The sequence below is a fragment of the Macaca thibetana genome, chromosome 11, assembly GCF_024542745.1.
Source record: "Macaca thibetana thibetana isolate TM-01 chromosome 11, ASM2454274v1, whole genome shotgun sequence".
Classification (NCBI taxonomy): domain Eukaryota; kingdom Metazoa; phylum Chordata; class Mammalia; order Primates; family Cercopithecidae; genus Macaca; species Macaca thibetana.
Window position 1 is genome coordinate 107,001,959 of NC_065588.1, and position 12,423 is coordinate 107,014,381.

The 12,423-nt window shown below is 47.9% G+C and overlaps 4 protein-coding genes and 1 pseudogene across 7 annotated transcripts in view; 2 read left to right on the forward strand and 3 right to left on the reverse strand.

Moving 5' to 3' along the window:
- Positions 1 to 12,423, reverse strand: part of GPN3 (GPN-loop GTPase 3) — a 637,401-nt gene that overhangs the window by 395,864 nt on the left and 229,114 nt on the right. The gene's annotated exons all lie outside the window — the stretch shown is intronic.
- The window catches only part of VPS29 (VPS29 retromer complex component), a 444,410-nt gene that overhangs the window by 356,309 nt on the left and 75,678 nt on the right, over positions 1 to 12,423 (reverse strand). The window lies entirely within an intron of this gene.
- LOC126931527 (peptidyl-prolyl cis-trans isomerase NIMA-interacting 4-like) overlaps positions 1 to 12,423 on the forward strand; it is a 773,797-nt gene that overhangs the window by 338,671 nt on the left and 422,703 nt on the right. The window lies entirely within an intron of this gene.
- LOC126931665 (60S ribosomal protein L29-like) lies at positions 1,764 to 11,779 on the reverse strand (annotated as a pseudogene).
- The window catches only part of CCDC63 (coiled-coil domain containing 63), a 58,378-nt gene continuing 53,180 nt past the window's right edge, over positions 7,226 to 12,423 (forward strand). For all 4 annotated transcript variants that reach the window (XM_050749762.1, XM_050749764.1, XM_050749765.1 and 1 more), the window contains exon 1: positions 7,226 to 7,351. The gene's annotated coding sequence lies outside the window, so the exon portion shown is untranslated. The remainder of the gene's footprint in view (positions 7,352 to 12,423) is intronic.

The window sequence follows — 12,423 nt, forward strand, 5'->3', positions numbered from 1 at the left end:
GCACGGTGGCTGATGCCTGTACTCCCAGGAGTTTGTGAGGCCAAGGCAGGTGGATCATGTGAGGTCAGAAGTTCGAGACCAGCCTGGCCAACATGGCAAAAACCCATCTGTACTAAAAAATGCAAAACTATCTGGGTGTGGGGGTGCACACCTGTAGTCCCAGCTACTCGGGAGGCTAAGGCAGGAGAATCACTTTAATCTGGGAGGTGGAGGTTGCAGTGAGCTGAGATAGTGCCACTACACTCCAGCCTCAGTGACAGAGGGAGACTCTGTCTCAAAACAAAAACAAAAACAAAAACAAAATCCCCAACTTTGATTTATTTTCTTAGGCTGAATCTCCACATTTAGGTTTCCTGGGTTGAAGAATATAAACATTTTTGTAACTCTTGCTGTGTGAGGCCAAAATGTTTTCTGAAGAATGTAGACCTGTGTGAGAAGTCTGTCACTGAGATAATGAGTGGCACTTACCTTATGGATTAGTACTGTTTTTATTTTGTTTGTTTGTTTGTTTTTTGAGATGGACTCTCACTCTGTTACCTAGGCTGGAGTGCAGTGGCGTGATCTCGGCTCACTGCAACTTCCACTACCTGGGTTCAAGCAATTCTTCTGCCTCAGCCTCCCGAGTAGCTGGGACTACAGGCAAGCACCACCACACCCAGCTCATGTTTGTATTTTTAGGAGAGATGGGGCTTCACCATGTTGGCCAAGCTGGTCTTGAACTCCTGACCTCAGGTGATCCGCCTGCCTCAGCCTCCCAAAGTTCTGGGATTACAGTGTGAGCCACTGTGCCCAGCCCTGTTTTTATTTTGAATGTCATGGGTGGGGTAAAATGTTTCACAATCTTTGCAGGCTTTAAAGTTCTCCATTTGGTCTTGGCAGTCTCAATAAATTAAGGCTTAGAAAGGTCTATTTGCTCTTCTAGGGGCACACGGCAAACCAGTGGCAGATCCAGGACTCTGGCATTCTCTTCACTGCGCCATTGTGCCTCACTGTGTTACAGGAAAGGGGTCCGGATCCAGACCCCAAGAGAGGGTTCTTGGATCTCGTGCAAAAATGAATAGAGAGTGAGTCCATAGAGTAAAGTGACAGCAAGTTTATTAAGAAAGTAAAGGGATAAAAGAATGGTTACTCCATAGACAGAGCAGTCCCGAGGTCTGCTGGTTGCTAATTTTTATGGTTATTTCTTGATGATATGCTAAACAAGGGGTGAATTATTCATGCCTCCCCTTTTTAGATCATATAGGATAACTTCCTGACATTGCCATGGCATTTATAAACTGTCATGACTCTGGTAGGAGAGCAGCAATGAGGATGACCAGAGATCACTCGTTGCCATCTTGTATTCGGTGGATTTTGGCCAGCTGCTTTACTGCAAACTGTTTTATCAGCAAGGTCTTTATGACCTGTATCTTGTGCTGTCCTACCTCATCCTGTGACTTAGAATGCCTTAACCGTTTAGGAATGCAGCCCAGTAGGTCTTAGCCTCATTTTACCCAGCCGCTTCTCAAGATGGAGTTACTTTGGTTCAAATGCCTCTGACAATTGGAAGGGAGGCCAAGAGGGGTGCAGCTCTGGATCCCACTGGGGAGGAATTGGAAACTCTGGATGTCAACAATGGCCACTGTCTCTGCATCTGACAGTTCTTTTTTCTTTCCTGCCTCAGTTTATTTGTACAAAGAGCACAGGAGGACAATAGTCCCATGGGGATGACAGCCCAGGGGCCACACCAGTCCTTCCGTCCTCAGGTAGGCAGACAGAGACCTCTACTGAGAAGACTTTGTCAGGGCCTGGGTGCCTTTGGGAGCCTGAGCTGGAAGTGAAGCTGGACCCTGAGCCTTGGTTTGATCCTTGGCCTTGGCCTTTGGCCGACAGAGCCTGAGGCCCTTGGTAGTGCCAGCACGAGGCAGGAGAATCACTTGAACCCGGGAGGCAGAGGTTGCAGTGAGCAGAAATCGCACTACTTCACCCCAGTGGGGTGATGCAGGCAGGTTGATTGAGCTTCCCAAGCTTGGAGTGGGCGATGCAGGCAGGTCGATCAAGCTTGTGGCTGATGCCCTTTGGGATCTTGGGCTTAGCCTCCTCGGACTTTGCCAGGGCCTTGATAGCCTCAGCACATGTACCCACGGCCTTGGCATTGTTGGCCTGCATCTTCTTCAGGCTCTTTTTGTTGTGCTTCTTGGCAAAGCGCATGTTCCTCAGGAACTTGGGGTCCACCCCCTAAAGAGATTCATATCTTTGCGATCAGAATTTTTTTTTTTTTTTTTTTTTTTTAGACAGAATCTCCCTCGTTCACCCAGGCTGGAGTGCAATGGTGCAATCTCAGCTCACTGTAACCTCTGCCACCCAGGTTCAAGCGATTCTCCTGCCTCAGCCTCCTGAGTAGCTGGGACTACAGGTGTGTGCCACCACGCCTGGCTAATTTTTTTTTGTATTTTTAGTAGAGACAGGCTCTCACCATGTTGGCCAGGCTGGTCTCAAAGTCCTGACCTTTAGTGATCTTTCCACCTTGGCCTCCCAAAGTGCTGGGATTACGGGTGTGAGTCACCATACCTGGCCTGTGATCAGAATTTTTTGATGCCATTTCTGTGCTGTTTTGGGACTGGTTGTCTGCAGTGTGGTTTTTGGACTTGGCTGCACCATAACCTGCAGCCCCTGAAGCACCTGGTTCTGGAAGGGAAAGCCTGTATCTGATAGTTCTCGGTTGCAAACAACAGAATCCTCTCCAGCTGGCTTAAGCAGACGTGGAATGCACTGAAGGCCATTAGGCCTTGGATGATCTGGCGGGCTTGGTGGCTCTGCAGCAGGAACAGAACTCACCTCCCTCCACCTGTAGGCCCACGCACCTCAGCTGACACCATGGACTCTGAGGACTGGAGACATTTGGCCAGCACCTGTCCCAAGTTCTCCCAGCAGATTTCCCCTCTCATTGGCCACCCTGAGATCTCAGGTAGGCTCAATGAGATCTTCAGACCTGTGAGATCCAGGGTCCTGCACCCAAGTCTAGAATAAAAATCAGGACTTTGCTAGCAAGGAAAACATGAGGGAAGGGCTTTGTGCATGGTCTGCCTGTGCGGCCACAGCAGTGTAGACTTGGCAAAAGTAGGCTACCCTGGCCTGACTTCACACAGTCTGTTGGCTCCAACATCCAACACCTCATTAACTTATTCATCAATCCTTTGTTTCCCAGGGAATTTTGTGTCCAGATTCCATTTCCTGGGAAAGGAGCTCTGATTGGTTTAACTTGTGTGAGGTGTTCTCTTCTCGTCCAATCCACCATAGAAGAGGGGAGGATTGGGGGAGCTCAAATGCCACAGGCGTGGAGATTAGGCCACTCGGCAGGGCAGAGGAAGATGGAAGGGGCTAGAGTGGCCTCCTTTGCTGAGGAAAAACAACAACAGTTTATTTGTTACCCAGAAAACAAATGAAGTGAGACTAATGGCACTAGTGAAGTCGGGACACCCACACTTTTTTTTCCCCCAAAATGATTTGTTATGTTATTCAGTATACATGACAGCAGAAGTGGGAATCCAGACTACTTCACACTTAGCTTGTGGATCGGTACTGTTTTTATTGAATGCCATAGGTGGGGTGAAATGCTTCACAACCTTTGCAGACTTTAAAGTTCTCAATTTGGTCCTGGCAGTCACACCAAATTGAGGCTCAGAGAGGTCTGTTTGCTTTTCTCAGGGCACAAAGCAGAGCAGTTCTCTCCATTACACTACTGTGCCCTCCCTGCCTATGCCCCCTTTTCTAAGAATTTATTTTTATTTTTATTTTTTATTTTTCTGAGATAGGGTCTTGCTCTGTTACCCAGATTGGAGTGCAGCGGCATGATCATAGCTCACTGCAGCCTCAAACTCCCAGGCTCAGGTGTTCCTCCTGTCTCAGCCTCCTGAGTAGTTAGGACTATAGGTGCATGCCACCGTTCCCAGCTAATCTTTGTATTTTTTTTGCAGAGACAGAGTCTTGCCATGTTGCCCAGGCTGGTCTCGAACTCCTGGGCTCAAGCAATCAACCCACCTTGACCTCCCAAAGTGCTGGGATTACAGGCATGAGCCACTGCGCCTGGTGAGAATTATTTTCACAGTCCCTGTTGGGGGCCACCTGACTATGGTCCCCTGGACCCATGTCATTGGGCCAGGACATCAAATCTAGACTTGGACAATTGTGTTCTCTTGGGAAGACAGGAGGACATTGGAGCATCTCTTGGGAAGAGAGGAGGAAATTGAGATGAGGACATTGATTTATTTATTTTTTTAAGCTGAGCTCTAAAATGGGAACTCGTAAGAAGCAAGATGGGAGGAAGAGGGGACAGCAGAGAAAATAGTCCTTAAAAAAAAGAGGCCAAGTTGAGAGACCAGGTGGTTCCAGAGAGGGCTGGAGGGAGGAGCTGCCTTGGTTTCTGACAGCTTACTAGTTCTGGGTTCTTGTTCCTCATGGGATCTGCCTCCAACCATCGTGAGGTAGCCCTAATATTCATATGATGCAGCATGCTTTAGATGAAAGAAACAAACTGCAATCCACACTGGCTAAAAAAACCAAGAAAACATATTCATTTACATAATAGGAAGTGCAGAGTTCCTATTGTTCCTAAGGTGGATTTCAGGCATGGTGTGATCACCGTGCCAGCCACATTGTTCTGTAATTCTCCCTAGGCTCTTCCCTCCATCGTGTGTTAGCCTTGATCTCACACTGGCTTCCCTCATAGTTGCCAGAGGGCTGCCAGCAACATGAGGGGCAACATGCTTTCTTGTTTGCCTCCATAAGGGTAGAAAAGCATCTCCCTCCCACCCAAGTTATTCCTTTCTGTCTGATAGGCCACTGTCAGTTGCATGCCTATTCCTGGACCAGTAGCAGTTTCTGAGAGAATGCTATGCACTAATTGGCTTAAACTTAGATTTCCAGTCATTGGCAAGGAGGATGGGATGGCTGTGATTGGCTTACACTAATGGAGATCTACCTTGGAGGTGTGTGTAAAACTCAACTGCTTCTGGCTACACAGGCTTAACGGGGAAGGACTGTTACCTGAACAAATTGGGATCGGCTGGGAAGAAGGAAAGGGAAACAGATGCTGAGGAGGCCAAAAAAAAAAAAAAAAAAAAAAAAAAAAAATCATTTTGAGTTAGTTCGAGTGGGTTTCTGATTTTTGTAACCAAAGAGTCACTTGGACTGTCAGTTTTCTGGTCTGCATCCAAATGCCTCTGCCCGGTCCCTCTGCGGCTTGGCTCTAATTTCCTCCTGTGTTCTAGAGGCTCTGCTGTCGCCAACATTTCCCACCGCTGGCTCATCGCTTTGGCAAGCTGGCATCTCACCCTGCTCCAAGTCCCGCTGATGAAGCAGAAGGTCCCTTTAGCAGAATCGATTCTGACATGTTCTAATTAAAAAAGCCTGGTACGTCTCTGCATGGGGGCTGCTGAGAGCTGCGCCCATAAAGACACAGAGAGTAAATTCGTCAGAGGAAGGTCTATTTTTAACAAGTCCTGAACCTAATTGAACTTAATCATTTTTCAGACGTCGACACTTGAAATGTGTGAGTCACTGGGCTCTGCGTGGAGCTGAGTGCTGGAGCAGCCCTTTAAATATCAGAGATGAGAGATATCAGCTTGCAGGGCTGCTCAGCTTTGGGGCTGCGGTTTCAGTCAGGTTATGGAAAAGCGTGGGGCTCTAGAGACAGAGAGCCTTGGGTTCAAATCCTGGCTGCTCCACTGACTGCAAAACTCGGTTTCTCCAAGTCTGTTTCCCCATCTGTAAAATGAGGATGGTCAAATGTATCCAAAACACTTCATATGAATCATTTGGAGGCAAGGCCTGACATGTAGCTGTTCAAAATCTATCCTCCTTACTTGACATGAGTATTGATGCTTCCTTGCAGAAACAGTACTGTGTTTGGTTTGGACCGTGTTGCCCAAACCCTATATGTAATATACTGTCCCACTGACTTCCCTCATGGTTACAACGTGGCTGCCAGCAACATCGGGGCAACATACTCCCTTGTGTACCGTATTATCTTTCTGAAACCAAAAATATGGTAAGTTATTTTCTTTTCTTTCTTTTTTTTTTTTTTTTACTGCAACCTTCGCCTCCTGGGTTTAATCAATTCTCCTGCCCTAGCCTCCCGAGTAGCTGAGACTACAGGCACCCACTGGGTGCGCGCCACCATGCCGGGCTAAATTTTTTGTATTTTTAGTAGAAATACGAAAAAAAAAAAAAAAAAAACCCCACACACACACACACACACACACACAAACATAGGGTTTCGCTATGTTGGCCGGGCTGGTCTTGCACTTCTGACCTTAAATGATCTGCCCTCCTCAGCCTCCCAAAGTGCTAGGATTATAGGCATGAGCCAGCACACCTGGCCTTCAAAATATGGTAAGTTCTAAAACACATCCTGTCCCAAGAATTTACGGATCAAGTGGAGACCTTAGCAGGGCTGAGGCCCCCTGGGCTGTGAGTTTGAGACCCTTGAATCCACTCATGGGGCGAGGAGTTAAAGTGGAAATCACATGGAATCAAAATTACTGTAGAAAACGCGTACCCCCAATAATTTTCCATAAATTCTGTGATTGTTTCTAGAGCTTAGCCCTAGAGGGGCTGACTTGTGTTTCAGGGCCGATTGTATGAAAAATGTGTATCTTTAAACTACTAAACTCCGTTAGGGCAGTGAAAAGCTCACTTGCCTGGATCACACTTGGGTTCCTGTGTTATCCTTACAGTGGGTGGGGGTCAGGTGAATGTTCTGAAGAAAATTCTCCCGCACTGATGAAGTTCTTTTTCTCATAAATGATTTATCTTCCCCCCACCAACTTTTTTTTTTTTTTTTTTCAGAGTAGGGAAAATTGGGCTCCTTTGAGTTAGCTGCGTGTGAAGTCCGTACCTAGCAGGGCTGCTGTGAGCATGAGTGTAGGTGTAGGCTAAGAAGACAGTGAATGGGGTGTGAGTGAGGTGAGGCTGACCAGCGATTGCATGGCGTTGGCCGAGGGAGGGGCTGAGATTGTTGATTGACTCAAGAAGTCACTTAGCGTCATGAGTAGTGTGGTAAGGGATCTTTAGAGAGTGTGTCGCCCCTCTCCCCCTACCAAAAGCTTCCCTCCAACCAGCTGCTCTTGTCCTCTCTTGCCGAGGACCCTGTGCCCTCCCTGTGAACTTGCAGGGGAGAACGTCCATGTCTGTGCGGGTCACAAAGGCGCCCGTTCCAGGGGTCCCAGAACGCCCGGGCGTGGGGCTGGGGGTGTGGCGCAGCGAGGCAGCGCAGCAAGCAGTCCTCCCGGCACCGTGGGACTCGCAGTTGCAGCAGCGTCGGACAAGCGGCCCGAGCCGCCACCGACAAGGAGTCCGGGCCCCGCCACTGGTAAGTTTTGCCGCCAGTCCGGCAGCGCCTGCTGCGCCACAGCTCCTCCTGCCAGGGAAAAGCAAAGAGCGGTGGCGGTCCCCAGCCCATTCAGATCTCGCTGCCCTAAGCCCGGAAGATATCAGGGTCTCCCGCAATCATGCATAAATAAATTGTAGCGCGTAAAATAACTCCAGGGCCGCGCGAGGTGGTTCACGCCTGTAATTCTAGCACTTTGGGAGGCTGAGGTGAGAGGATCGTTTGAGCCCAGGGGTTCAAGACCAGCCTGGGCAAATTCGTCTTTACAAAATATTTAAAAACTTAGCCAGGGGTGGTGGCACCACCTGTAGTCCCAGCTACTTGGGAGGTTGTGAGGGGAGGATTGCTTGAGCCTGGGAGGTTGAGGCTGCAGTGAGCCGAGATTGAACCACTGCACACTAGCTTGGATGACAGAGAGAGACTCTGTCTCAAAAAAAGGAAAAAAAAAAAGTTCAACAAATTATTTTCCTCCCATAATAATCCTTTTTTTAAAAAACAAAACAAAACAAAACGAAAACCAAAACCCGTGTATGTGTTTCTGTGCTCCTGTTTGGCTAGTGCCCTAAGCACATGTTTAATTCCATTACCAGGTTGTTCAGCCTTGGCTCAATATGATCCCTATAGCTGCCTGTCCCAGGGTCCCTAGGGAATCCATCATGGGGCAGGCTTGTCTTTTAAAGGCAGGTTGTTAAAATTCAGAAGCAGAGGAGGTGCAGGCCTAATTAAATATTAGATAAATGAAGATGATCTCTGCCTGGAGGAAACGTCATTCATTCAAATTGTGTTTGCCAAGAGCTTCCCATGTGCCCAGGACCATGGATGCTGTGGTGAATAGACTGAGGCCCAAGGAGCAGGAGACCCTTGCCTGACGTCCCCTGACCTGGGCCACTGGACTTCTCTGCACTTTTCCTTGCCCACGCTGTTCCCCAGAAGTGGGCAGGTTTTAGATTCCTACCAGGAACTGCAAATTCAAATTCCTGCTGGCTCTGGGCAGTTACAGAAAATGTAGAATTAGGGGGAAGGGAGGTTAGCCAATAGGGAGGAGTGGGGCCTGTGGCCAGGAGAGTGAGTGCGTGACCCACATTTATGTTTTGAAACACTGTGGGACAGAACTGGAGGCAGGTTGAATTGGCCCCATGGACTGTGAGTTTGAGACCCTTGAATGAGAGGGTGGTAAGCCAGGGGTCAGGACATCCAGGAGATGCTCTGCAGGCCAAGCTATGAGGATGGGGTTTGGGGTGGGGGAGATCTGTTCCCCCAGGGAACATAGGAGCCCATCCCAGAGGGCACTGACTGAAAGGGAAAGGCCTGGGTTAACATCCGGAACCTGAAGAGAAGCCAGCACCCTAGGGGAGAGTGACGGCGTATGTGCGTATGAATCAGCACGAAGGCAGGAGGTGACAGAGACTTTGGTTCCTGGAGGATGGTGCGTAACCCAGCCAGTGATCTCAGGGGCCAGACAGACTGGTACTTGCAAATCCTAATTCACAAATCAGCTACATTCACCCAGCATCTGTCATGAACTAGGCACATGAACTAGGCATTATGCTAACCACTTTACTGACATTATTTTATGCTGAGATATGGGTGTGGGTATCCCCATTCTACAGATGAGGAAACTGAGGCTCAGAGAGGTCAAATCACACTATCAGTGGAAGTCAGGAATACCCAATTCAAGCTGTTAAGATGGTGCATTACAAATCCACTTAGGACTCAAAGGGCCCTGGAACATAGAACAGCTCCTGGACAATATGAAATTGGAGCTGCCCCAAATTCCAGGGTTGAAAGAGGCCTCAGAGAGAGTATCCTTTGCCCAAACCTTGTTAGTCAGGTAAATCCTCCTACAGCTACTACCCCCACCTGGAGGTGGGGATCATTCCAGAAATGATCAAGATACAGAACCATTGTCTTATACCACTTCCCTGCCTGTGGGAATTTCCCAACATTAGACAATTCACTTGGCCCCCAAACCCTCAAAAACATCAGGGAAAATGTGGAGGTTCCTACATTACCAGCCACTATTTTCCTATCACCCATTAACCTGAGAATCATTTTCAACGTATGCATCATGTGAGTTAGGAATGCTTTAGGCTTCAATGAACAAAATACTTGGTGACTGCCTTAAACAACAATGACTCTTGTTATTTCACCTAACACGATGTCTAGAGGTAGGCAGTTCCAGGGATGGGGCAGTAGCCAACAGTATCAATTGGGACCTACATTTTTTCCCATCTTTCCTCTTTGCTGTTTTTAGTGTGATGGTGATATTTCTCCTCATGGTCATGGGATGGTTGCCACTGCACCATCATGCATGTCTTCACAATAATTTCTAAAAGCAGAAGGAGAGGGGAACACAGACAAGCTCTCACTAATTTTTTTTTTTTTTTTTTGAGACGGAGTCTTACTCTGTTGCCCAGGCTAGAGTGCAGTGGTCCAATCTTGGCTCACTGCAATCTCCATCTCCTGGGCTCAAGCGATTTTCCTGCCTCAGCCTCTTGAGTAGCTGGGATTACAGGTGCCTGCTACCATGCCCAGCTAATTTTTGTATTTTTAGTAGAGAAGGGGTTTCACCATGTTGGCCAGGCTGGTCTCAATCTCCTGACCCCAAGTGATCTGCCTGCCTTGGCCTCTCTAAGTGCTGGAATTACAGGCGTGAGCCATCGTGCCTGGCCCAAATTCTCACTTGTTGTCACAAAGGAATGGAATAGACTTCTCCTTATGTCTCATTGGCCACATCTGGGTCACATGTCCATCCTTAGACCAATCATTGACAAAGGGAAATGGGGTTACCATGATTAGCAGGAACCAATCATCAGTCATCCTCTGGGACTGGGCACATTGAGGGGGTAGAAAATCAGATTTGTGTTAGGAAGAAAGAAGTTAGGGTATTCTCTGAGGCTTGCTAGCTGCTGTAAAAAATACATCCCCACATTTCATTGGTTTAACATAACAGAAGTTAATGTTGCATTTGTGTAACAGCCCAATGAGGATGTTCATGGTTGGCAGGTGACTTCCTCTACAAGTTGGTCTGGGGAAGTGTCTTGTGGCTCTGCCTCCTATAAATGTCAGATGGGGCAAGAAAGGATGGAAAGGTCACACCCACTTCTTAAAAGTAATGGTCTGGAAGTGACAGACTTCCCCTCTACTCACATCCCATTGGTGAGAATTCCTCAGAGAGCCCTGCCTGGATTCAAGAGGAGCAGGGAAGCAAAGCCCTGGATGGGCAGCTAACTCAAACAACAATGCCACATGAAGTGACTGTTGGGGAGGCAATGAACTGATCTCTTTCATGCTGATCTTATCTCATCCTTGCTTTTAAGAGGCATCCAGGCTGGGTGTGGTGGCTCACACCTGTAATCCCAGCACCTTGGGAGGCTGAGGTGGGTGGATCACCTGAGGTCAGAAGTTCAAGACTAGCCTGATCAAAATGGTGAAACCCCGTCTCTACTAAAAATACAAAATTAGTTGGACATGGTGGTGCATGCCTGTAATCCCAGCCACTTGGGAGGCTGAGGCAGGAGAATCACTTGAACCTGGGAGGCTAAGGTTGCAGTGAGCCAAGATCGTGCCATTGCACTCCAGTCTAGGCAACATGAGCAAAATTCCATCAAAAAAAAAAAAAAAAAGGCAGCATCCAGTCTTTTCCAGATCTCTTTGCTAGTCACTTTCCACTAGACACTGCCTATACTTGAGCACAAATCATTTTCTGAACACTCCTTTCAGTCACTTCCTTCTCACCCTTTGCCTGGGCAGTTATCTCTGCCCAGAATACCCCCTCCCACCCTCCAACTTTTCTTCTCTGCCTGGTGAATTCCTATTCATTCTTCAAAACCCAAGTTAAAAGTCATCTTTGTGGAGCCTTTTTTACTGTTTTGTCCTAGGCAGGATTTATGGCACTTCGCAGGCTGACTTACCACTGAATTCCACACAATGTGTAGCATACAGTGGGGGCTCAGTTTATGTGCTAAATAGATGTAAGTATTTCAGGTATGAGAACTCATTTGGTTGCAAGCAATAGAAAATGCATCTCAGGTTGCTTTAATAGAATATACTGATTTCTGTAATTGGACATTACCCAGAGGTATGTTCAGGCCTGGCTAAATGCAGGTGCTTGGATGATGTCCTCAAGCCTCAAGATTCAGTCTGTCTTCATTTTGTCTTCTCTCTTCCATTTTAGCTTGGTTCTCAGTCTCTGCCAGATGGCTGTCAACCCCTCCTGATCTTATCCACCGAGGTTCAAGTGCAGCAGGAAACAAAGTCTCTCTCTTCATGAGTGTTCCAGCTTAAATTCCACCATTCACTCTGGTTGGACTAGCTAGCTTCATGTGCCCATCCACCCCTGAAGAAATCCCAGGCTAGAGGGCTGAGATCATGCAGACTGACCAGGATCTGGCGCTCTGACTCGCCCATCCAGAGTCAGATGCCCCAATCCTGAAGATGGTGGGGTATGGTCAGCCCTAGGAGTGCAGGAAGGTGTGGCTTCCCATGGGAATGTCAGGGTATTGTTACCAAGAGATAGAGGAACACCCCTCTCACCCTTATCAACATTCACCACCCTGCACCTTCACCCTCTGAAACAATCCACATCCTGCCATATCATCCCAGCCACTGGGTACTGAGCACTTACGATGTCCCAAGCACAGTGCTGAGTGCTGAGTGTCTTACACACTCAAATGACATGGCTTCTAGAATTTCTCCCATTTTCCAGGTGAGGAAAATGAGACCTAGAGAACTGAAGTGACTTGCCCAAGGTTAATAAGTGGCTTTGGAGGAATTTGAAATGAGATCCGATGACTGGCACAACCAATGCTTTAAACCATTGCATGGCAGGACCCTCAATGGTGGCAAAACTGGAATTTCTGCTTTTGGAACCCAGCTCCTGCAGTCTGGAATTGGCTGTGCAGCGGGTCTCACAACCTCAAAGGATGCGTGGGATTAATGCTGTCCCTTGCTCTGAATAACTATGGGCCAGATGAAGTTCAAGTGGTGACATGATAAGAATACTGACTCCTGTTCTAAGATGGGAGGGTGGGGATTCCCCAACAGCTGTAGCT